General features: G+C 44.8%; 1 protein-coding gene across 3 annotated transcripts in view; it reads right to left on the bottom strand.

The window, feature by feature from the left end:
• CHST1 (carbohydrate sulfotransferase 1) overlaps positions 1-25,568 on the bottom strand; it is a 36,144-nt gene extending 10,576 nt beyond the window's left edge. The window contains exon 1 of one of the 3 annotated variants that reach the window (XM_033149338.1): positions 25,547-25,568. The gene's annotated coding sequence lies outside the window, so the exon portion shown is untranslated. Of the gene's footprint in view, positions 1-14,779; positions 15,170-15,773; positions 16,065-25,546 lie in introns of those variants that run through there. The other 2 variants (XM_033149311.1, XM_033149320.1) reach the window with 2 other exon arrangements.
• Positions 25,569-25,798: the final 230 nt, after the last annotated feature.

The following is a 25,798-nucleotide window of genomic DNA, read 5'->3' as shown; positions in this document are numbered from 1 at the left end:
ACCATTCTGCATCAGCACAACCGGATGCCTTCAACTTCCCCAACTGTAACAAAACATGTCTCGTATCTCTACAGCCACAGCAGGCGCTGTAACCTTCCATCAGTTTGACTTCACCAGCAAAGGCGCACTCCTCCATTTTCTCCCAAGACAGACAGCTGCCAACTCCTCAACTCAATGAATTATTTATTTAAGATATTGAAACTCACCTTTCCCATATAGTTCAATGTGGCTTATGCCATATATTAGACAACAGTTAAGAAACAAACCAGCAATAAAACAATTTAATGTAGAAGTAAAGCACAATAAAAGGCTGGATAATTAAAAGCAAAACAAGACCAGAAGCCTTACATATAATTATGGCTGGCCCAAAAAGTTTTGATGCCTGGGAGGTCATGATGGGGCCCCCACCATTCCACAAGCAGAAGCTGACTGGACTGGTAGTTGATTCTTGCTTCAGCACTGGCGACAGGACAGCAACCCTCCACCGACAGGGTGCAACAACCAAGATGGGCCTCCCATTTGTCCCAAACACGGTTTGGAATTGACAGGAAGGTCTCCATGTATTTCCCCAATAAGTAAGCAGGCTGATATGGAAGAAGGTTGTCCATCAGATACCCTTGTCCCAAACCATGTAAGGCTTTGTCCATCAGAACTCTTCTGTTCTTCATTGCTGCCTGTCTCATACTACTGCTGTGTGATGCTAAAGCAGGAAGGAAGTGCAACTGCTATTTATCAACGTCTTCTTTCTCTCTGTTCCCCTAGAAGTCAGCTGCCCCACATTGGGGGAAAACCCTGAAAACAATCAACATTCACTTATAGTATTCACATACTTTTCTAGGCAGGCATGGATGGATGACAGCTCCTGGTTAATTCTGAGATGCATGGTATTGTACATACTCTACTCAGAAGCCCTCATTTTACAGCTGGGTCTCAAGCCCCAGCCCCACAGCATATTTAGCCTAGCACTTCTTAGTTAAATAATATTGATCCAGGAGGTTTCTGGTGTATGCAAGAGATGGAAGGAGATAAACTAGCTTTAGTTCTCTTGCTCTTTGCCATGTCGGGGTGTGTGTGTGTAAAATAGAACAATAAAACAATCAATATGTCACCTCTCCTAAGTACCGTGGCTTCCAGTCAACCCCAGCTTTTCATGTGTATATTTGCTAAAGTTCTTCAACAAAGCACTGTCTCTTGCCCTCTGGTGGCTATCTTCTGACTAGTCATCATCAAAAAGGTTTGGAACTTTCCATCCTGTGTTGATATAGGCATAAATCTAATAGGATACATAGCTGTCAACCTTCCTTTTTCTTGCATTGGGAAACAGTCATAGCTGTCAACCTTCCCTTTTTTGCAGTGGGAAACGGCGCTGGAATAAGGGAATTTCCCACAAAAAGGGGGAAAGTTGACAGCTATGAATAGGAAGGGGAGAGAAGGTCAGTTTGCTGTTGAAGTAGAGTCCAATATCAAATTTGTTCTTTAAATCCCTCTTACCCTCTAACCTCACTACAAAATCTCCAGCCCAATTTTATTTCATGTTTGATTTCCCACTGTCTGTGACACACTACTTGATGGACTTCATTTCTGGATTACAACACCACTTCTATTGTTACAAACCTAGTTATGAACTTATTGGTGAGAGAACAAACATTTGTTCAAATAAAAACAGAAATTCCACAATACAAGTTATATTAAGTGGTGCTAACGGAGGAAAGCAAACCCTGGGTGATAAAGATTCGCCTGATTCCATGTTAGAAGAGGGACTGTGGCAATACAAGGACCTTCTCTCTCAGAAACCTGCATTTATTTTTCACTGACATTGAAGCACCAGAGGATTCTCATAAACTTTGTAATAGTATTCTTGACAACTATGGGAAGTTTACATCCTACATCAATGAAGATTTATATATCTGTTTATCTTCAAAGGAAATTAATGCATTGTCATGTTTGCAATTAAGTTCTTATAAGACTGCACCACCATTGCAAATAGTTTTTTGCTCGGTGATAATGTGTATCCGCCCAGATGGGTAGCTTGGAAACCGTAGGAAATCATAGAAAGCTATTTATGAACAAGGAGAAATTTCCAATCTCTTAATTGTTTAGTGAGAAGAACGCCAGACTGATTTGACTAAGATGCACTTAGAAAGAAGTCACCAAAAGATATCTGTGCAGGGCAAGACTTGCATTTGTGACTATCTGACCCTGGTTCCTAGAGTCTCTTACACTGTCAAAGCTGTAAAGTTTGCAACGCTGCTGTACAGCAGTGCTAATCATATGTTAGCATAGCCATAACCTCACTCAGCTTTGGGTGCAAACTAGCATAACTGGAGTTTAAAGGGGGGGGCCATAGGGAGGGGGCAATCAGAAGCACTGTGATGAGGGAAGGGTAGGTCTATTGCCCAAATATCTGCTGGCTCCGAGTACACTCCTTTGCTCCACCTCTGCCAGTGAGGCTTGCAGAGCACGAAGCTCTACAAAGAGTCAGCAGGATTATTGTGAAAGGGGGCTCTGACCACTCCTTGACAGATGGGGGTTCTATCTCTAGATGCACAATATGTAATCTGAATGACCTGTGAAGGAGACTTGTCATCCCCCTGCCCTGCACCACCCTCTTTAGCATAAGTTTCTAGGACAGGGCACGTGTGTGTGTGTGTGTGTGTGTGTGTGTGTGTGTATCTGCCTGCTTGTGTACCTGAGTCTGTGGGGTGGCCACACCACTTTCTGATGACATCTACCACTGGCATGTGGCTCTTTGGAGAGGATGGAGTGGGGCAATGCAGCCCTCAGGCTGAAAAAGATTAACTACCCCTGCTGTTAACAGCAGGAAAGTGAGCTAAGGATCACTTGAGTTCAGCTGTGGCAGATGCTCATCTCCATCCATGTGAGGACAAGGCCACCCATAACCTCAAATAACGCCACTTGATTCCTAGGAAAATACAAGCTGATCCACATGCAAAGCTCTGTGTTAAGCAGGGACATAAAATCATGGAGTTGCAAAGGACCTGGAATGAAATCTAGTCCAACCCACTACTCAATGCAAGATCTGCAACACAGGATGCAGCTACAAGCCTCCAAGTCTGGTAGCTACCCAACCTCTGCTTAAATACCTCAATGGAAGGATGCCCTCCTCCTCCTTTGGCAATCACTCATAGCTGAGTGTCTTCCATGAACACGGTCCACGAACAGTGAGTCTGTAAGTGACTGTGGAGGCCAATTCTGTATCCACAAGTCCTTCCATGGTGTGGACATTGGTTTCCCTACCACCTACCATATCAGCGTGTTCCACTGGCAAATAGCTCTTGCCTTTTGGTAGTTTCTTCTAACGCCTGATACTTGAAATTATTCTAATACCTAAATTTGCTTCTCTGCAATTTTCACCCATTAGTGCTTTCTGAAGCGACCAGGAACATGCCTGTTCCATCTTCTACATAAGACAAGATATTTGAAAGCTGCTATTTTTCTCCCACTATTCTTCACTTCTCCAAGCTAAACATTCCCAGCTCTTTCACCCATTCCTAGTAGGACTTGGGCTTCCATCAGATCCCTCACCGTCCTGCTCGCCTCTTCTGGGCATACTTGTTTGTTTCTTCTTAAAATATGGTACCCAGAACTGGGCACAGCCACAGTACTCCAGAGACAGCCTTATACAACCTACAATAAAACTATTACTTCTTATAAACTAGACACACTGTTTCTTTTATTGAACATTGCATTAACATTTTTTGCAGCTGCATCACACTGATGGCTCATGATGAGCTTGTGATTGACCCAGATACTTAAGTATTTTTCACATGCACTGCTGCAGGGTCAGATCTCTTCAATCCTGAATGTGTACCTTGGATTCTTTTTGTACCTAAATGCTGGACTTTACATTTATCTCTGTTGTGTTTCATCTTGTTGGTTTCAGGCCAGTGTTCCAGCCTGTCAAGATCATTTTGAATCCTGATGTTGACTCTTCTATTGTATTTTCTATCCCCCCAGCTTTGTGTCTTCTGCAGATTTGATGAACACCCCTTCTATAGCCTCATCCAAGTCATTTATAAAATGACTGAACAACACAGCCTGGACAGAGTCCTGTGGTACTCCACTTGAGAGCCCCCTCCGGGTTGATACAGAGCCATTAATAAGCACTCACTGTGTGTGGTTGCTCAACTAGCTGTGGATCCACCTAACAGAAATATCACATTAAACAGAATCAAATGCACATCTGAAGCCCAGCCAAGGAGCAATAATCAGCTGCAGCCAAATGAATTGTTCACTTTGCACTTTTTCATGGGAATAAATATGTCCTGTGCCCTCACAATTGCATGTTTTTCAGTTACAGACACAAAGGACGCTTGGAGAGCCCTCAACTGCCAGATTCCTGCACTGAATGTTTAAAGAAAGTGTTTAAGTATGTTGTTGCACTCAGGGATGGGCTGTGCCAAGTCCTTTTGCCTCTCTGTGCCAACAGCACTGTTACTTTAGCCTCAGACTCTAGAGCCTACTATTGGACTTCACAAACTCTGCTAATGGGGGGGGGGGTCTCAATTATTTCCTGGGAGAGATCATTGTCAGAGCAGCCTAGAGAAATATATTCATCCCTCCTTACTTTCTACCTAAGTATTCTTAAGACTTATCAACGTACATTTAAAATTGCTCTCCCTATTTATCCTGGGCTTGCTGCACACGTTATCAAGTTGGTGTAATTGCCACCAGAACCCCAGACTCCGTAGGCATTTCTCCATGTAGCCAGTTACCTGTGCACCAACATAATCTGGCCAAATTTTAACCATGCCAAAGCAATGCCTCATTTCCACAGCACAGCTAGAGTTAGACCAAGAAATGCAAGACTTCCAATAATGTTTGAAACATGCATCACTTTAGCTTTTCAGAACACATCTTTCTCATCTTTCAAAGCTGGTGCCTGAAACAACAGATTCAGGTAGAGTGAGTAATTAATCCAGTGCACCCAAGATTTCCCTGCCCACAGAGAAGTCGTACACCATGTTGTTACCTTCTTCATCTCCACTTTGCTTTCTTGCTTGGGGGGAAGCATAATAATAAAGCCCATGTGTGGATTGCTACATGTCATGTATGCGCACTATAAGCCACATCTGCCCAGAGTAGGTATGGGCAACAAAATAAAAACATATGCAGTATCCAAATCCATGTTTCCCATATAGCCATGACTAGCTTACAAAGTGAAAGAGCAAAACAGCTCCATCACTGCCACCTTAAGAGTTGGGCTCTGTCTGTCTCAAACTGAGCAGAATGGGAAGGAAAAACACCGCAAGCCGACTCATTGATTGGTGTGGGTGACTCAGCTACGGGTAGGTGGGGTGCTCTTGCCCTATGAATCAGACACTGCCCTTACATCAAATCTTCACTTAATGTCATGGCGCTTACAGGGGGACAAAAATTTCAAAACCCAAGTCATGTGAAAACACCGTATCGCTGACAGGTTTGTTTGCTTGTGTTAATTTGTGTGCCAACCCCTCCTTCCACATCCCCCTCAAGCTCCAGCAATGATGACTACTTTGTCTCTCACTAATGTCACACTTCTCATTAGCTCATATTTCTCGTTAATTTTTTGGCCTAAGAGCTTGCTCTCTGAACAGATTTATATGGTTTTACCCCACCCCACCCCCACCACCCTTTACTCCAATACTGGTTGCTTGCCTTGCTGAGGAAAAGCGTTTCAACCCACCAGGCATGCTTGGGGGCAGATAGAAAAAATACAAACAGTTATAATGATTAGCACATGATTTTTCACTGAAGCTTCGTGCTGACTTCTTCCTTGTTTCAGATTTTATTTTTCATAGTGAGCATAGAAACCCTCCCTTGGGAATCCCTTCTCTCCCCTCAGCACATACACTATTCCCAACAGACGCTGAAGCACCTGATGTTGGCTGGGCACTTAGTTTCACTATTCCCCTCCCCTTTCCAGCATCATAGAGACAACCATACACATTGGAACCTTCTTTGAATCCTTGCCTAGCTGACGGCAATCCTGAGAAAGAGAATGGGAGGATTTCATAGCAACAGGTGAGGTACAGAAATGGCACGATTAGGACGCATATCTGCCAACTGTGCGGCTTGTCTATCACTCTCTCTCATGCACACACACACAGCCATAGCAGTCTCTGAACCACGAGGCAGGGTTTCACAAAACACAGCCTGCTGCAGTTGATGTTGTGGATAAAGTATCAGTCCCCCTTACCCAACTTGATGAAATCCTACATCTCTTTGGCCAGTATGATTCTGGCAGCAGCCCAACTCCTAGCAGCATCTGTACTGTATTTTCCACTACCCCTAAAACAGATTATAATGAACAAGTCTGTTTCCATGGAAACAATACAGTGACTCAGGACTTTGGGCCTCGCTCTAAACATGATTGTCAATAGCAGAAGCTCTGGGAGACTTCAGATGCTGAAGGAAAGAGAGCAGAAAAGCTCCTGACAAGCTGACACACATGCCCCACACAAATGTTATGTACACAGAGAGGGACACAAGGGTACACATGGCTCAAGCCCACTCCAGAGTCATGATTCAAATTCCTCCGCCTGACAGGTCAAGAGCTACTGCAGCATTTGGGAGTCATAACTGCAGCGTGTTTACCAGAAGGTACACACCAGGCTAGCAGGCAAGGCACATTCAGCCAAGCCTCCAGTCACTTTTATACACTTGAATGTACACATCACCTGAATGTAAGCATCACCACATTCAAGGCTTAAGTCTGCATCTGAAACACATACAGTATACAACTCACCACAAACTCCCCTTCAGTAAGTAACACTCCTGTTTATACCAAATGTCTAATTACAGGAACATTTCTCGCTACAGTACATGCCTTTCAGGCAAATAAAAATACAGTGTATTTCCAGTTGTGCATTTAAACCAGGGCATTGGTAAAAGGGATTTTTTTTAATTAAAAAAAGGATAAACTTAAATTTACTTCTATTCTGCACAAAGTCTTGTTCCAGAAGCACCTTTCAACAAGGGAGGAGTAATTTATTAACTCCAGCAACTTCTGCTGTGAAGCCTATTGCTTTTTTATTTTTTAACAGGGTTGAGCATTGTTATTATAGCTTTATTGGTCACTCAAGTTTGGTGGTGTAGGGCAGGTAGCCACATATTCTTTACTATCTCATTCAGCTTCTCAACAATCTGTGTGAGACAAGTCAGTTTTCATGCCCACTTAGCCAATGGGGAACTGGATCTGAAAGATAAAAGACTTATGAGGCCACCCCAACAATCCCAGTGATGAGGTGAGACTTAAATCCTAACTTAGGCCTTTGACATCCAGTATTTTATCTGCTGCACTGCTGGACCATGCCTTTGCCTCTTAACTTTGATTGCCTGCAAAGCTGAGGAACTGGCAGGCTTTAATCTGAGGTAAGGGTCTCCCCAGGTAACATGGGGCACAGTACAATAGCACATGCGACACAAGCCACATCCACACATCTGTGGTAAGCATGCAAGTGCCAGAACCATGAGAGAAGGGCCAATCCTTACAGCCTTTCCCACCTGACATGTAGGACCAATGTCCACACTGCTACAAATGCTTGTGTGCACACACACATCTGCAAGAGAGAGAACAGAACCACAAAAGCCAACTAATTTGAATAGATTTAAACTTGGATTGTGATCATGAAGTGGAATATTAATCCATTTGCCTAGGAAACTGTTCATGGAGAAAATGTTCCCAGCCTTGTTGGCATATTTTTAAAGCAACAGTATTCTCACTCTGCCAAGACACCAAGGAATCTAGAATAGTATGAGCCTCTTCAATGCATGTCCCCTTGCTATCTTTATGGGCCATTGCCCTAGGCAACTAGAGGAACCAACTTCAGTGCTTTATTTCAATGAAGGCTCACTTTTCGACAACTCTGACTCTATTCCAGAAGCTGCCGTCAGGTCCTGAGTAGAGCAGCAGCATAGGCAAGAGGGGGGGGGGCTGATTAGTTTCTCTGTCCCACTCATTAGCCATGTCCCACTCACTAGGGCCAGGGCCTTCTCAGTATTGGCCCCGACTTGGTGGAACAGTCTATCACAAGAGACCAGGGCCCTGCGGGATTTGGCATCTTTCCGCAGGGCCTGCAAGACGGAGCTGTTCCACCTGGCCTTTGGGTTGGTTTCTGTTTAATATTTATGCTTCATTCTTTATTGGTGGGTTATTTGTAAATGAGACTGTAGTTTCAATATTGAATTTTTTAATTTGTATTTTAATATGTAATTTTAAATTGATTGTGTTTATGGTTTTTTTGCTGTGATTTTAATTGGTGTTAGCCGCCCTGAGCCCGGTTTTTTGGCTGGGAAGGGCGGGGTATAAATAAAAATTTTATTATTATTATTATTTATGTGCAACCCATACATGCAATCCTCGTTATGCCACAGGTCAGCTATAAGCTGCATCTTTGCAGATGGAAAACTGTTAAATGGGGGGAAATGAACCAAATGAGATCAGTGTTTGAAACTCCCATTGTCCTAGGTGCATTTTGCGACAGGGAATTTCATTAGTGCGAGCAGTTTCTGAGCTCTGGGCACAGTACTGCACCTAAGATTTGAGATTAAAACTGCAGATTGGAAGGAAAGGAGGACCTTTTTTCTGCCTCCCCACTTCCAGCTACTCTCTTAAGACTGGATAAGAGACCCTCTTAAGAATATTAGGGGGTGGGCAGAGGAAGGACTAGACCATGTGAAAAAATGAACATAATATTTTTAGCTGCAGTTCATTCATTTTCAGCTTTGTATTCTTGTTATAGAGAAGTGTGTCTGGACATTCCGTTGTTGAGCCCATAACCTAGGTTTAAGGTGCTATTTAGCTCCTAGCTTTCAGATCTCAGTTTCTAACACTGGATGAGATCACTGTGTTGACATCTGCACAGGGTCAGGAGTGGGGACCAGACCATTTTGTGTCACGCTATTTCAATAACAGTTCAGCCCAATCCTCTTTTGCCTTTTGGGGACAGAACCGTAACATGGGTAAGTGCAGAACCTATGGGTGCAATTCAACAACTTACTATTACAACAGTTCCATCAGCGCAAGCATTTCAGCTTGCCGGACATAACAATCTTACCTCTCCTCCTTCCATGTGCTATTCTGAGGTTCTCCCAACCCCTACAGCCAATTGAGGGGGAGTCCCAGTGAGCTAGCGGGACATGTGGCACTGGCCCCCTCTAGTGTAACTGTTTAGCTGAATCCAGTCCTATGTCTTCCATATGAAGGTATAGTTAGGACTGTTCTTCTCTGCATTTCCATAAGAATTGGTAATGAAAATTGCCTCCAAAAGATACACATTGTGCCTTCCTCTCATCACTCAGTTGCCATATCCTTCTCCCACATGTTGAGGCTCAAGAGGCTAGATTTTCAGTGTCAAACTACTTGATTCCCATATACGTGGCAGCAAAGCCCGTTTTACATTAGTTATCACTGGAACAGAGGCATCCTGGAAATCAGCAGGGCCTCCTGGCAGTTCTCTCTGTCTAACCAGGCAGCTAGGATAGACATGAAGCTGTTGGTTTGCAAATTACTTACACACACACACACACACACACACACACACAAAATATCCTGCCAGAAGTGAGCAAACTGTGGCTTTGCTGCCTACATTAACTGTCTGGCTGAATGATAACTTTGTTTCCTGAAATGAAAGGTGGCTGCCTTGCAGAGAGGGTAGATAGCAAAGCTTGATGGCAAGAGTTAGGGGCAGGACAGTGCTTGCTGGGATTGTTGGCTGAGAGTGCTGTTGCCTGACCAATAAACAAACAAATAAATAAAAATTGGGGGGGGGGGGGGTCGAACTAATAAATCCTGCGTTAAAACAGCCCAGAACACTCATCTCTGCGTGCCACATCATGCTACGTGGCAAAATCTGTGTGCACATCAGTCAACCTAGCTAAATTCACCTCAAGAAGGTAAGTACGGTTTTTCAAACAGAGTAAACAGTTTCATGGAATTAGGAGCCTTTTCACTAAGATCAAGGTTGCCCCTTGAGATATACTGCCCTGAGAAGAACTGCTTTTATATACTAGCTGAAGGCAAGAGGGAGGGGTGTGTGGTGGGAAAGCATGACATTATACATAGGTAGAACTCCAACAAAATTTAAAAGCTTGACTCCAACCCTGCCAGGAATTGTTCATGTTCTTCTCCACCTGACCCCCAACGCCCAGCACAAGTCAATTCTGCACTAAAAGGTTCAAATCCCGCCAGAGGCAACTTAAACCCTCACATTCCTGAAGTAAGCAGTGTACAGATCAACTCGGCTGAATAAAACTTAAAGTTTGAAGGTCACCTGTGCTCACTCTGGCCCACTGTTAAAAGCATTTCCTTTGTGTTTTTACAGTGCATTCCTTCAATCCCTTTATTACGCCCAGCCTCTATCCTTGAGGAAATTGTGTTTCTATCTTGCCTGTGGAAAACTTTGCTACCAAGGTGTATGTATCACCTCGTTTCACTGTGCAAATTATGGTTCTGTTGTCATAATAATAACAACAACAATAACAGACTACTGATTTTGGAGAACAAAATGTACATGCAATTAAATATCATGTTCCCCCTCCTTAAAATTAGACAGAAAATTGGTTTTTATTTGTTTTTCTTTTATTTAGCACAAGTTTCTCAACCCAAGTACAAGAGGTACTGGGTTAATAGTGAAAAGAACTATTTAGAGGATGACAAATGTCCCTTAGGAGGAATTCAGGAAAGAGGAATCGGCCTGTGGCAAAAGGGAGAAGATGGGGAGAGATATGCCAGATAAAAGGTAAAGGTAAAGGACCCCTGACAGTTAAGTCCAGTCGCAGACGACTCTGGGGTTGTGGTGCTCATCTCGCTTTACAGGCTGAGGGAGCCGGCGTTTGTCTGCAGACAGTTTTTCCAGGTCATGTGGCCAACATGACTAAGCCACTTCTGGCACAACAGAACACCAAAACCAGTGCAGCGCATGGAAACGCTGTTTACCTTCCCAGCGGAGCGGTACCTATTTATCTACTTGCACTTTTTGGCATGCCTTTGAACTGCTAGATTGGCAGGAGCTGGGACCGAGCAACAAGAGCTCACCCCGTCGCAGGAATTCGAACCGCCAACCTTCTGATCAGCAAGCCCAAGAGGCTCAGTGGTTTAGCCCACAGCACCAGGTAAGGGAATTGGTAGGAATATATTTGATGGTACATTTGTCCCTTCCTACAAGGTGTACTGAGCGAACAAATGAATTCAGAACAGCTGGGATTAGGGAAAGTAAAAAAAAAATCTTGGTTTGGAGCCAAGTGGGTAGGTGGCTTCATTTCAAGGCCACGACCATCCTTGACCTCCTATTCTAAAAGCAAACACAGAGAAGCAAAGGGGAAATGGCTACAAGTGCACATCTTTGGAATGCATGTAGGATAAGATGGCAGTGCAGATTTGAGAAGTGTGAAGAACAGCAGAGATACTTTGCAGCCTTTTTGCCAGATGTGCCTCAGGGCCACATCATACTACTGTTCACCCAATAAAGAGGTGTCCCTGAATTAAATCTCTGGCTTTTCCCAATAAGCATTTTTCAAAATGTTATAAAGGAAAAAGTAACAGCAGAAGAAGTTTTATGTAAGGAACCAAAATAGGCATTCTTGGGAAACATACCCAAGACCCATGTTTTCCAATGATTTGCAGAATTCAGGGGCAGACTTGCTGGGGACAATCAGCAGGTGGGAACCACCTCCCTAAACTCCTCCTGCACTCAGCTCTTCCCTGTAATTGCTCCCTGACCATTCTGCACACATACACAAACCAGCTGGCTTCCAAAACTAGAAGCGACCTTAGCCAGGGAAATACTTAGGAGGGAATCAGTAGGTGGAAAAGCATTACATAGCAACATAGGAATCTGCTGTATTGCAAGTCACACCATTGATCTGTTTTGCACAGCATTGTCTACACTGACTGGCAGCAGCTCTCCAGGCAGGGTTGACTCCCAGCCCTAGGTGGAGAAGCCAGAGATTGAACCTGAAACCTGCTGAATGCAAAGCAGATGCTCTACCACTGAGCCTCCCTCTTATTACATGCTGCAAATGGCTGCAGCCCCTACTTTTCATTGTAAGGGTGGACATGGCTGGGAACTTTATGTTACCCCTTGTAATGTCTTGCATGGACATTAGACTGATCTTTTGGCATAAGAGGCTCTATTTCTACTGTGCAATACTGGTAGAAACCCACTCCCAGTCCTTTGGGCTGGGTAGACCATACATCTAAAATTAAAGTGCAACTGTTAAACTTTCTTCTTAAGGTCCGTACTTGCCCTCTATGGGGAATAAGCCTAATTTTCATTCATACCTAACTCCAATCCTAAAGAATGCAAATACTTTACTATCAAAACCATCAGCCTGTCTTATTCCTCTCTTCCTCATCCTCAGTCTGCTTTGCACAGTACCACCTGATTTCCTTCTCAGTGCCACACTCCCCTGTACCACTGGTGTGGATGCATTCTTTGCATCCACGTTGAAGCATACCTGGTAAATCCTGCTTTAAAAGGTGCCCCAGTTATTTTAAATAGCCATAAACAGCCTGCTTTGGACAATAACATTTCTTCCAGTGCAGAAAACAGCTGGTTGCTTCAACAGCCTGAGTTTCAATTGCAATATTCAGTGTTTCTGTCTTGGACTGCTAAAAAAAACAGGGTTCCATTCATAGTTGGACTACTGCAGGGCATTGTAGAAAGGTCTACTTTTGAAAATTCAGTGCATGACTACAAAACTGCTTGACCAAAACTTTGCAATGGAAGTGCATCTGACTAGTCACTGGTGCTTCACTATCTTAACTGGCTCACAGTACTTTTCTGTACCCAATTCAAGGTGTTGCTTTGGCCTTTAAGACCCATCGGAACTTGGGATCAGTGCTCTTCACACGTACCTATGCAACCCTTGAGAACTTCAGAGGACCTTCTTCAAGTGTCTCCATCCAGTAAGGTGTGGTGAGTGACTATAAGGAAATCTACCTTTCCAGGGAAGGCTTGCTGGCTTTGAAATGCCCTTCCTGGAAATGTCCACCTTGGAGTCACTTCAGCACCAGCCTCTTTATCTGTCTTAGATTTAGATCTGTGACTATTTTTATGCTGTGTTTCTACTTCTATTATTTTTGAATTTCGAATGGTTTTATTTCTTCTTGTGAGCCATGCTGGACATACAGGGCAGCCTATAAACACTGTAAACCAGGCTTGGGTTGCCAAACATTGTTGGATTACAACCCCCATCAACCCTGATCATCAGCTAAGCTGGCTGAGGATCACAGAGGTTCTCATCCAACAACATCTGGGATCCAAAAGTTGAGGAACTCTGTGACAATAAATAGCCTAGACTGGATGTTGACAAAAGCTCCTTCCTTGTTCCCCTTCTCTCACACACACTTGGTATTTAAATTGATGAATCAAAGCTTTGAGGGAAATAAGAACTCTGGAATTTTGGTGCCCATACTACAGAGTTGCAGAAGCAGAAAGAATGGATAATACTGACTTGACATTGTTATATTCTGGATTATGAACTAGTCCTGACCTCACCAACCTCCAGATGTTTTGGGCTGGCTGGACAGGATGGGAATTGTAGTGCAAACATCTGAAGGGTTTGTCAACCCTGGTTCTCCCCCATCCCCCAAATGCTTATTTCAACAATATTTCTTTAAAACTATTCTGTGAAGGCTAAAATGTAATACAGGTGTCTCAATAAACCTGTTTCATATTTTAGTCTTTGCAGAATGATTCTGCACACCTAAATTCAAAGGTGTGAGACATCCAATCCACACATAATGGATGTGGGGAAAGCCTTGCTGCAATGAGGGCTGCTTTAGTAAAAGAAGCATAGATTGGATGGTGGGGGCTCCAGAGGAAATATTCAGCTTGCAAAGAAGAAATCTGTATGCGAGATGGAATTGTTCTCAGGACAAAGTCTGAAGGCTTGCTGAGTGTTCCTATACTTTTCTTAAACCTGTTCAGGATGAGACCTATGTTGTTGTTGTTTAACATGAGGGAGCATGATTTCACGTTTTATACAGTGAGTGCTCAAGACTTTCACACAATCAGATTCCATTCAGTCCTCATAATCAATTAGAATGGCCCCGCCAGCTGGAGAAAGCTTGGCCTCTTCCAAACAATAGGTTGCTATTTGAGTGTTGGAAAAACAGAATATCCCTGAAACAGATGCATTTTCTTAAGGGAAGATGTCAAGAGTCCAACACAACAGAAGCAAAAACTTTGCTTTTATTGTTGTGCTACAGACTGATCATCTGGAAAGGCATTTCGGTCTCATTTATCTCCTTGTTTTAGACCACTTTAGGAAATAAAAGAGCGCTCCCATTTCAGCTAAACATTTCATTTCCTCCCCAAAAATCATTGCCCCAAAGAGGCCAAATGAGAGTCAAACAAGAAGGAAGTGGCATCTTGTTGCTGCATTCTTTCCTCAGTGGTCATTTCTAACTAAAGGACCGCTGAAAGGCATGTTTTGCTGTCTCCAAAATTAAATAAGGGAAGCTACTAGTGCCATGCTGAAAATACAAGTCAGGGAAATCCTAATCCACCAGGGAATGAACTGTAGATAGAGAAATTAGAAAGGCTGGTCTAAGCACTGAGTTTGGGGACTCCAGCTGCCAGCTTAATTACATCGGAAAACAAAGCAATAACAAAACAGAGAAAGCATTACAAAGCCTGCAAAAAGCAACATACATCCTAAAACCTCTGCTCCAGCCCAGGCTCCAAGTTCCAGATAAGAATGGAAATCGCTACCCCTTGGCAGGCTGGAGGAGGAATCCCAAAATAAAACATTAAGCTGTAGGTGCCCTTACCTGACCCATCCCATGCATTTCTCCAGCGCTGCGCTGCTCTGGCATCCCATCTCACAAGCAAGGCCAACCTAGTCCCCAAAACTTGCATTTGGAATTAGAGTCATCCCTTGGCACTAGCTTAACAAAACTGGAAACCATGCTGGGGTTTCCTGACGCCTCTTCTTCCAAAGAGCCAGCTGCCTGTACCTGGATGAGAGACTCCTAGTTCTAAGCCAGCCCGGCGATTCCCACGTGTCTCTGCAGTCTCATACAGAAAGTCTTCTCCCGCCACCGCTCCATCCCCTTTACCTGTGGACGAGCCCTCTCGACCTCCTGCACCACCACAAACTGAACACAACACACCTTTGCTCTTCGCGTTAGCTGATCCACTATAACCGCTACCTACATTCAAAGCACGGTGGTCGCTGTTGTTGCAAAAAGGTGGGCGGGCGAGCCAATCCTTTACTTTAACAGCACTTGCTGGATCGCCTTGTACAATAAGGTAGTTTTTCCAAGAGTTGCAGGGGAAACTAAGCTGTGCTAAAATCGCGGAGCGAACACGCACCATAAAGAAAGACAAACGCGATTTGACGGTGGCATAAGCTTCCGTGGGCTGTAGGCACGGAGTGGGTTGGGTGCTAGTCCACGAAAGCTTACGCCACGTTTTTTGTTTTGTTTTTTTTAAAGGGCGAATAAATAAATCTGTTCCGTCTTTAAGGCGCTGCCTGCATAGCCTGCATTATTAGGCTGCCTCCAAAGCGGAAAAGTGCATTTCCATTTGCCTCCTCGTTGCCCAGGAATAACCGACCCAGAGCATCACGTCTCTCGCCCACCCCGCTCGCGCTGCATCCTTTTGTTTAATAATAGAGAGATTGGGGGGGGGGGCGACAGAGAAGCCTTACTGCCGCTTGCGTTGGCCAAAGAAGCGGCGTCCTGGGTGCCCCCTCCCGCCCCGGGCAAGAGGGACTTGCAAGAAGCCCCCGTCACGTCCTGCCTTCCCATTGCAGCCAGCTACCTTCGGAAACGAGGAGCCGCTCTGGGCACGGCGGCGGCGGCTGGTGTCCGCCTCATCTCAAGGGCTTCCAGCCAGAGTCGCCGGCCGCATCTCCCCTCCGTCCGCAGCTCAGGCTCGCTCGGCAGCGGCGCGCGGCCACGGCGGGAGGACCATCCTCCGGTGTGTCTCTCCTCGGGGCTGAGCTCTGGCTCTCGCCAGCCCACCGCCCCCCCTTCCCCTCCCCTCGCACGACGACGCACGCGCGACCGCCAAAGGAGGAGACCCACGCGCAGCTCGGGCGGGCGGCGGGGATGCTCCGACCCCCCCCCCCCCGCGCGCCTTTTCTTCCTCGCTGCGGCGGCGCCCGCTTCCTTCCCTCAGACGCTTCGGCGCGGGCTGCGAGGTGGGCGAGGGCGAGCGAAGGGGGAAGAAAAGTCCCGCGCTCTCGTCCGCAGCCGAAGTATCCTTTCGGCAGTTGCTGCTGCTCCCCAGACCAGTCTCTCTGAAACCGGTGCGGACCTATTGGCCGGCCGGCCGCCTTCCCTGGAGAGCGAGGAGGGTTTTTGTTTTTGTTTTTTTTATACTGGCGGAGGTTGAGCTCCCTTCCAACCGCACAGCCAACAGCAAGGAAACGGCGCAGGCGGCGGCGGCAGCATCAGCATCAGGGAGCTCCCCTCGCTGAGCCAAATCTGCAGCAGAAGCAGCTGCCGGCCCCTCCCGCCGCGGCCCATCTCCAGGGTCAGAGCGCAGCCCGCGCTCAGCTCTGCCTAACTGAGGAAAGCGCGGGCGAGGCGGCGGTCGCGCGTGTGGGAGGGTGGGGGACCCCCCCCCCCTGCCGGGCCTCTCCTCCGCAGCGCGCTTTCTTTCGAGCGAAGGGAATTCGGCGCTAGCAGATGCGCGCGCCACACCGATTCCGCCTGAGGCGATTCGTCGGTGGCGTCGGACGCCGGCGTGAGCTTGCTGCTGCTGCTGCTGCTGCTGCTGCCGGCGGTGTTGGTGCTCTCGCCGTGCTCTTGTCCAACCAGCGGACAACTTTCCTGCTTCCAGATGGCTAGCCTGAGCTTCTCACTCGCTCTCTTAAAGGCGCCGACGCCGCGCTAAAAGATGTCGGGGTTTGTGAGGCGGGAGAATCTCTGGAGCAGCCGCTGTCCGGAGCGCGGGCAACTTCAGCAGTCGCGGCTGACCACTGAGGGGCGCTGTGGGGCTCGCTGAGAAAAAGACCGCGAGCTTCTCTCAGTTAGGGATGCCTCAGGCATCACCCGTATGCCAGGCGTACGTTCTTACATTTCAGGTCGCCTAAAATACTTAAGAAAGCCTCTCCAAGGATGTCAGGGCTGCGGTTTATAGTAGCAGCTTGGTTCAATTGAATGAGGGGTTATATCTCAAGTGTGTACATATCAAGTGTATATATATATATACACACTTGATATGTACCTTATAAACAAATCAATGAAACATAACATAATAACCCACATTTTAAAAAAAATCTCAGCATAACAACCCAAACACACCATCAATGCTATAAAATTTCATGCCAATCACAGGAGCTTTTTAAAAACTAAATTCCCCCCCCCCCAGCTCAGCTAAAACCACCAGCCATGCCACATGGACTAAAATGAGGAGATTTAAAAATGCCTGGTTGGGGGGGGGGAGTCAGGCTGAAGTTAAAAGGACAACAATATGAACACCATGTGTGCTTCCTTTGGGAAAGCATTCTGTATGGGGGGGGTGCACCACCAAAAAGGCCCTCTCTGTTGTGACCACCCTCCAAAGTTTGGTCAGAGGTGGCACTCAAATAAGGGCTGAAGTACATACAGGTCGGAAGTACATACAGAAGGAACTCTTCCATCAGGTACGGACTCCAAAGCTATGTATACTTTATAGGTCATAACCATGATTTTGGGTCCAGAAAGTAATTGGAAACCAACGAAGGTGAAAATAGACTGGATCTACTGAATAGGTACCAATAGGTCTTAATTATTTCCCGACCAGAATTCACTAATCTTCCCTAATTCTCTCAAAGTGGCCTCGTGGCCCCAGAGTTTGCATTATTTGAAACTGGCAGACACAACCTTTCTCACCATTTGAAGGGAATTTACTGAGCGTGTGAGAATGCATCTTTTCGTGTTCTTGGTTCAACCCTACAAGGGTACACAGTACACCTTAGGGAACAGATCGCTTTCTCCCTGGAATATCCTCATGGTGACTGTGTGAAGCCCACCATGTTGACTGTTCCACTAGGGGCCTCACACCTGAAACACTGAATCGCATAGGGAAGAAAACATGTTTGCAGATTGTATATCTCATAAAGGAACGTTCAGTAAATGAGCCCTATATCTTATTTAACTTTCCTCAAAGTACCATCTGATGCATATTTTCACAGCAGAACCATTGAGCTTAATAGGACTTACCTGCAAATAAATGTGAATAGGATGTAAGCCTCATTCATACATTCCACTGTAGAAGTTCAGGTTAAGCTGACATGGTGTTGCTAGATTAATACAGTGAAGCTGCTTCTCTGTAAAAGACCTGTTGATTGCTATTGCTGTCAGGTTAGGAAATATCATGTCCCTAAGTCTTCCCAGTGTATTAAAATTCTATCTGGTTAAATTCATAAAAGTGTGGTTTGTGACTTTTGTAGCTGAATGAAAATTGCACCAAAGGCCCTGTTCCATCAGTGGTACAATGGAACAATAGCCCACCCAGAAAACTGTCTTCCCCACCTTTTGTTCCTGTCTTGCTGGCAGAGTGCAGTGCCTTACTATTCAAGCTGTTTGCTTTGGCTGCTGGCTGGAGCTCAGGACTTTGGCAGCATGTATTAAATGGTTTTATGAGCAAGCAGTTCACCCCTTTGCCAATGCGTTCATGTACAGTATACTTTCATACATTCTGCCTTAGTTCCAGCCAATCGCTATGGCTTGCTTCAGCTTTCTCTGAGATGCAGGCAGAATGCACTAATAAGGAGAATCTCAGCAAAGGGACCAGAACATTTTGGCATAAACATCTTGCCTGAACCTACCTGAGGGATGGGAGAGAAAGACACATGGATAAGTTTGAGACAACCAGGAAGAGGAAGAGGGTTACCACTGTTAATGTAATACCGGTAGTATCCCTAACATCAATACTAGGAAAGATTCTAGAGCAGATCATTAAGCAAACGGTCTGTAAGCACCTAGAAAGGAACGCTGTGATCACTAAAAGTCAGCATGGGTGTCTGAAAAACAAGTCATGTCAGACTAATCTGATCTCATTTTTTGACAGAATTACAAGCCTGGTAGATGAAGGGAACGCTGTGGATGTAGCCTATCTTGATTTCAGCAAGGCCTTTGACAAGGTGCCCCATGATATTCTTGTAAAGAAGCTGGTAAAATGTGGGCTAGACAATGCTACCATTCAGTGGATTTGTAACTGGCTGACTGACCGAACCCAAAGGATGCTCATCAATGGCTCCTCTTCATCCTGGAGAGAAGTGACTTCAGGGTTCTGTCTTGGGCCCAGTCTTATTCAACATCTTTATCAATGGCTTGGAGGACATCCTGATCAAGTTTGCAGATGACACCAAATTGAGAGGGGTGGTTAATATGCTAGAGGACAGGATCATACTTCAAAATGACCTTAACAGATTAGAAAACTGGGCCAAAGCAAACAAAATGAAATTTAACAGGGAGAAATGTAAAGTAAAGGATGGGTGACACCAGGCTTGAGAGCAATACATGTGAAAAGGATCTAGGAGTCTTTGTAGACCACAAACTTGACATGAGTCAACAGTGTGATGCAGCAGCTAAAAAAGCCAATGCAATTCTGGGCTGCATCAATAGGAGTATAGCATCTAGATCAAGGGAAGTAATAGTACCACTGTATTCTGCTCTGGTCAGACCTCACCTGGAATACTGTGTCCAACTCTGGGCACCACAGTTCAAGAAGGATACTGACAAGCTGGAACGTGTCCAAGGGAGGGCAACCAAAATGGTCAAAGGCCTGGAAACAATGCCTTATGAGGAACGGCTTAGGGAGCTGGGTATGTTTAGCCTGGAGAAGAGAAGGTTAAGGGGTGACATGATAGCCATGTTCAAATATATAAAAGGATGTCATATAGAGGAGGGTGAAAGGTGGTTTTCTGCTGCTCCAGAGAAGCGGACACGGAGCAATGGATTCAAACTACAAGAAAAAAGATTCCACCTAAACATTAGGAAGAACTTCCTGACAGTAAGAGCTGTTCAACAGTGGAATTTGCTACCAAGGAGTGTGGTGGAGTCTCCTTCTTTGGAGATCTTTAAGCAGAGGCTTGACAGCCACCTGTCAGGAATGCTTTGATGGGTTTTCCTGCTTGGCAGGGGGTTGGACTGGATGGCCCTTGTGGTCTCTTCCAACTTTATGATTCTATGACTCTGCCAGAGTTCCTGTGCAATAACTGCTGCAGAAATTAAAGGAAGCAATGCTTTGCATCACTATCCCTAGCTCAGGAAAATGTATTCTGTTGGCAGCTCTTAAGTGCAGATCATTTACAAACAATATCTGCTTCTACATGATAGATCAGGAAGGCTTCTTGTTATTGTTCTCTATTCAGAAAATGACAGGTGCATTTTAGCTGCACCTAGGGACTGCAGGTGAGGGCCACAAGATGCATTATGTGGGAGGTCCTTGACTGCATCTTCTGCCTCCCCCCGCCCCTTCTCCTTCTAAGGGGTGCACTGGAGCCCTGGCACAGGGGGAGCAGTGATCCCTGTATACTTTCCCCTACATTGCTCTTGGGGCTTTCCATGAGATGGGATGAAAGGGTTAACCTCTTCTCTCCCACATTATAGTCCCAAACCAATTTTGGGGCATCCTGTGTGCATTTCTTTTCTTTCAGGAAAATAAAAATACATTGGGAGATCTAATTACAGTTCTTCCTCATAATGTTTAGTTTGTCCCTAAATAAAAACATTAATAGAATCTTAATTAGAATTTTAAATTAAGCCTGCAATCTTAAACATACTTAGCTGGACATAAATCTTGCTGGAATCAGTATAACTTGCTTCTAAGCGTATACAGTTAATTATCGGCACATTAATGTGAAACATAACAGTGCTTCTGTTTGGAAAGGATTAGTATGGGAGACAGAACTTTCCCCCACAGACTCTGCTTCACCACTTCCTGGCCTCTCACTAACTTTTTTCCTGGTCTTGCAACACTACCATATGTGGCCAACTACTGAGCAATTTCCTATTGATATCCCACAACCCTTGCTTCCAATTACTGGAAATTTTTGCTGGGGCTAGTTTGACACAGCACACCAGCAACATGTCACCTTCCTGTTCAAAAAGGTCACAATTGCCCTTACTAAGTTATAGGTCAGTTGCAATATGGCAATAGCCTGGATTGGCTGTGGTCATCACTGAGCCCCTATTTGACCAGCACTCAAATATGTCAGATTGCTGTGGAGTCAGTATGACCCAGTAGTAGCACTGTAAGAAACTACCTTCAGGAAGGAAGATAAACCTTGGGGCTGTATAGGTTCCTAATATTTTTGCCATGGAACCCCAAAACCTTGGGAAACATGGGAGCATAGATCTCTCATGGGTACAAAAGCTAGCATCTGGGTGGTGCTGAAAAATCAAAGCAAGCAGTTCCGAGGGAGAGGAGAGGATGGGGGCTGCTGTAGGCTGCCAATCACAAATTTGTATGATGAACTGCTAGGGACTAGATGGAAATATGGAACAGAAGGGCTTCATTCCTCCACTCCAGTGACTTCCCAAATGCCAATTTGCTGAGGGTTTTTGTTGTTGTTGCCTGAAAAAGCCTTACTAAAATTCCTGTTTTGTCATCATTTTGCACTGATTGGGTGTGCTAGAAATAATACTGCCTGCCATAAGCACACTGGATCTGTGATGTGATGTGCTTAGAAACTTCCCTGCAGCTACAGGAAGGAAAGTCTTCCATGTGTAATTTATACTGAAGCAGTAATTAAAAACTATACTGGAGGAAACCACCTTAGACAAGGATCTAAGCCGAATAAGAAAGTCAAGGCTTTAAATCGAAGTTCAGTTATGTGAAGTCTTCAAACAGTTGGGGGGGGGGGAGAGTGTTTGGTGAAATTCAAGGTGACCCAAGTCAGTTCTCTAAAAATAGGAAAGATGTTTCCAGCATCTCCAAACATTTGTGTGTTTCCCCCTCCGCCCAAATGTATTTGAATATGGGTCATGTCTTCTGCTGTATTCTACACCCACTTCTGGCAGTTAACAGTAAGAGCCCATTTATAATTCTGGATACTGTAATGGCAACATTCATTTTTATGGGTCCCATCTTGCTTAGTGTGTGTTTAATGTGAAGTCCAAAGGGTTATAAAGAATTACAGTAATTATTATTTAACACTGCGTTTAGAAATACTCTAGCTCCCAGAGGAATGTGCTGCTTAATAGCCAGATATCCCTCTGATCATAGAATCATAGAGTTGGAAGAGACCACAAGGGCCATCCAGTCAGGCAGGTTCATGTATGACCAGGCATAGGTAGCACCCCACAACATGACCAAGATGCTGTGACCTGGGCTTAAAACCTCAAATTACAAATCCATTATCATTGCCAACCGATTTGGGTTTGGTTGAGTTTGAACCCTGGAGTCTTGTCTCAAATGTTCCCGAGTCTCTAACCAAACAATGCACACAAAAATGTATGTGTTAGAGAAAAGTCTACACAAAAACGCAGATATTCATGAGAATAATGTATGAAAATGCGTTCTATTAGGGGATAGTTGTTTTCAAAAAATGCAAATACTATATAAGCTTCCATAAAAAAAAGATGTATATTAGGAGAAATGTGCATGAAAATGCTTACTAGATGATAACACAATGTAAGCTTGGTGATGGGTAGTGGTGGCTGAAGCAGGCCCTGATGTTGTATTGATTATTTCCCCTCAAACTGTGCCTTGGGAAGGCTAAATACGAGGCATCTAAGACTAGCTCCTCCAACTCAAGGTCAGTATTTGAGAGGCACCTGGGGGCATCCAAGGACTGGACTCATCTTGCATGCATCCTGAGAAGTCTATGAAAAGAAGAAAACATTGCTTATGGTTCTAACAAGTACTAACATATAATTCAGGTTCTAAAAAATCAGTGAAAATAGCTTTCTAAAATCACGACACACACCCAGAAAATCATAAAACTCCATGCTAAGGCACAAGCTCAGCATGTACCACTGAGCACCTGGGAATATCCTTCTAATACATGCTTCTTATCCTGATGGAGAAATCACTTATCAAACATGCCTTTGGCCTGAGGGTAAAAATTGTTTATTCTGGGACTCAGCTAACCTTGGTTAGTTCAACCTTCGGAAGAAAAAAAGTAATAGGCTAGGTTTTATTTTCTCACTGGCATTTTGCAGAAGCTGATCAGGAACATAGATTCTTTACAAATGTAGAGAGTTGTATCACTTCAACAGAAGAAGCAGTGGTATATTTTGAGAGACTCCCGTGACTTTCCCCATATCGAAGGATCGATTAATATTATTTGTACGGCCCCTTTCCAAAGTTAAGACCATGCTCAAGGTGGTTTACAACATAGGGGAAAAAATTACATAACTACAAACATAACAAAAGTACAGTGGTACCTCCGGTTGCGAACGGGATCCATTCCGGAGGTCTGGCTGGATCCTGAGGATCACTGTTCTGCGCATGCATGTGGTGGTAGACCGCTTCTGCACATGTGCATGCAGCAAAACCCGGTCTGATACTTCCAGGTCTGCCGCTTTCGAAACGAGAAGTTTATGTAACCAGAGGGTTATGTAAGCCGAGGTGCTACTGTAGTAATAAACAATAATCCAAACATAAGAAACACATAACCAAATAGAACAATTTCTACATAAATCATGAGGATACAAAATAAAAAAATTAACAGCAACAACCCCCGCCCAGCAAAACAATACCCCAGCCCAACCGCAGCAGCCTCAGATTTTGTAGCTGGAGTCAGTCCAGGCCCTGCCCTCCAAGGCCAGGTGGGGAAAGGCCTGCAAGCGAGAGCAGGTCTTCCAGGACTCACTGCCAAGATGATATCCATGATGAAGCAAATGAGGTCCATGATTAGGCTGTATCAGTTCCTTTAAAAATCAGAGAGTTCCTTTGCACATATGCATTGATAATAGACCTGACAGTCTTGGTGCATAGTAGTGCCCAGGTGCCTGCAGCTTAGAGTGCCTGTTCCAGCACATATTCACAGAGCACAAGCACATGAGATACCGTCTTGCACTCCACCGCTAGTGATACCGGAGAGGGATTTATAGGGTGACATATTTTTTGACAGCATTGAATTTGTCTGTCCAAAATGTTCTGCCAGCTAAGAACATAATAAGAGCCTTCCTGGATCAGACCAAATGCCTATTATTCAAACATTTTGTTTCCCATAGCAGCCAACTAGACACCTGTTGTTCTCCAGCGACTGGCATTCAGAGGCATGCTGCCTCTCATCCTCTCTGCAGCCATCATGTCTAGTAGCCATTGCTAGCTTTATCATCTAGGGATTTATCTAATGTCATCAAAATTGGTGGCCACCCCCTATTTTATGCAGGTGAATTCCACAACTATGTGCTTGTCACTTGTCAATAGAGAATCTTCTACAATTCAGCTACATTGAATGACCCATCAAATTGTGCATCAAATTGTGTCTCTGTTCACTTTCTCCACTTGTTGCATGTTTTTAGGTCTATATCATGTTCCTCCTTACTCACCTTTTCCTCTAAACTAAAAAGCCCCAATCTTCACCCCCAAAACTTTGCGGGGGGGGGGGGGGGTGTTAACATGCTGGGCTGGGATGTCATATAGAGGAGGGTGAAAGGTTGTTTTCTGCTGCTCCAGAGAAGCGGACACGGGGCAATGGATTCAAACTACAAGAAAGAAGATTCCACATAAACATTAGGAAGAACTTCCTGACAGTGAGAGCTGTTCAACAGTGGAATTTGCTACCAAGGAGTGTGGTGGAGTCTCCTTCTTTGGAGGTCTTTAAGCAGAGGCTTGACAGCCATCTGTCAGGAATGCTTTGATGGTGTTTCCTGCTTGGCAGGAATGGATGGCCCTTGTGGTCTCTCCCAACTCTATGATTCTATGGGCTCTTTGTGTGGTGTCCCCCACATTCACCAATACCCAGCATGATAAATGAGGGAGATATTTAATATAACCCTTCCCCTGTCCACCAGTTCTCTGGTTATGTATCCTCTCCCCCTAGGTGCCACAACCCTATATTTCTCCCTACCCAGCTCTGGGAGTAGTAAGCCTGACTGGGGTGGGGTAGAGTACAGAAGAAGGATCAGTCAGCTATGGAAGGATGAATCAGCCACATCCGCCACTAGGGATGGGGGATAAATTTGATTCAGTTCCCATTTAAAGCAAACCTACCAAACCTGCACTTTTTGAAGCATTATTTGAACTAAAGCAGATACCTTTTGAAATTCACACTTCTTCCAATTTTGCAATACAAGCAATGTGTAGTATAGTAGGGTAAAGTATGCACTAAAATGCATATATTAGTGAAAAGAACATACAAATAGGCATTGCATTACAGGAAATTATCTACAAAACCATGTATATTTGTCAAAACAGCATACAAAAATGTGTTTTGGGGGGATTTTCTCATGAATTTTCATGAGTTTTTTTTAATGAAAAAAACCCAGATTGCTGTGGAAATGTGGAAATTTAAGATTGGGAAACAGAGAGAACTGGAATTGAAGGACTTACTCATCTCTATCACCCACCCACCAATTCTCCTCTGCCAGAGTCTTTGCCCTGCCCATATTACCAAGCTTGCCAGGATAGTACATTACTCTTACCAGCTGTTAATCCAATTCTTGTCCGTGGCTTCTTGCCTGTATGGACTTTTCCATTCTTACAGTCCATGGCAACCTCCTGTTGCAAACTGGGTTTTCTCAGGCTGCCTGTTGCTGTGATTTCAAGATCCCTCGTGTGGGAGCCACCAAACAGAAGCAGGCTCAACGGTACTGACGGGAGAGAAAGGAGCTCTTTATTGCGATATAAACTTGCCAAAAAATCTGGGGCCATTCCAAGCCAAGCAGCAAGACGGC

The sequence above is a fragment of the Lacerta agilis genome, chromosome 1 (genome assembly GCF_009819535.1).
Source record: "Lacerta agilis isolate rLacAgi1 chromosome 1, rLacAgi1.pri, whole genome shotgun sequence".
NCBI classification, from domain to species: Eukaryota; Metazoa; Chordata; class Lepidosauria; order Squamata; family Lacertidae; genus Lacerta; species Lacerta agilis.
This window is presented reverse-complemented; position numbering and strand designations above follow the sequence as displayed.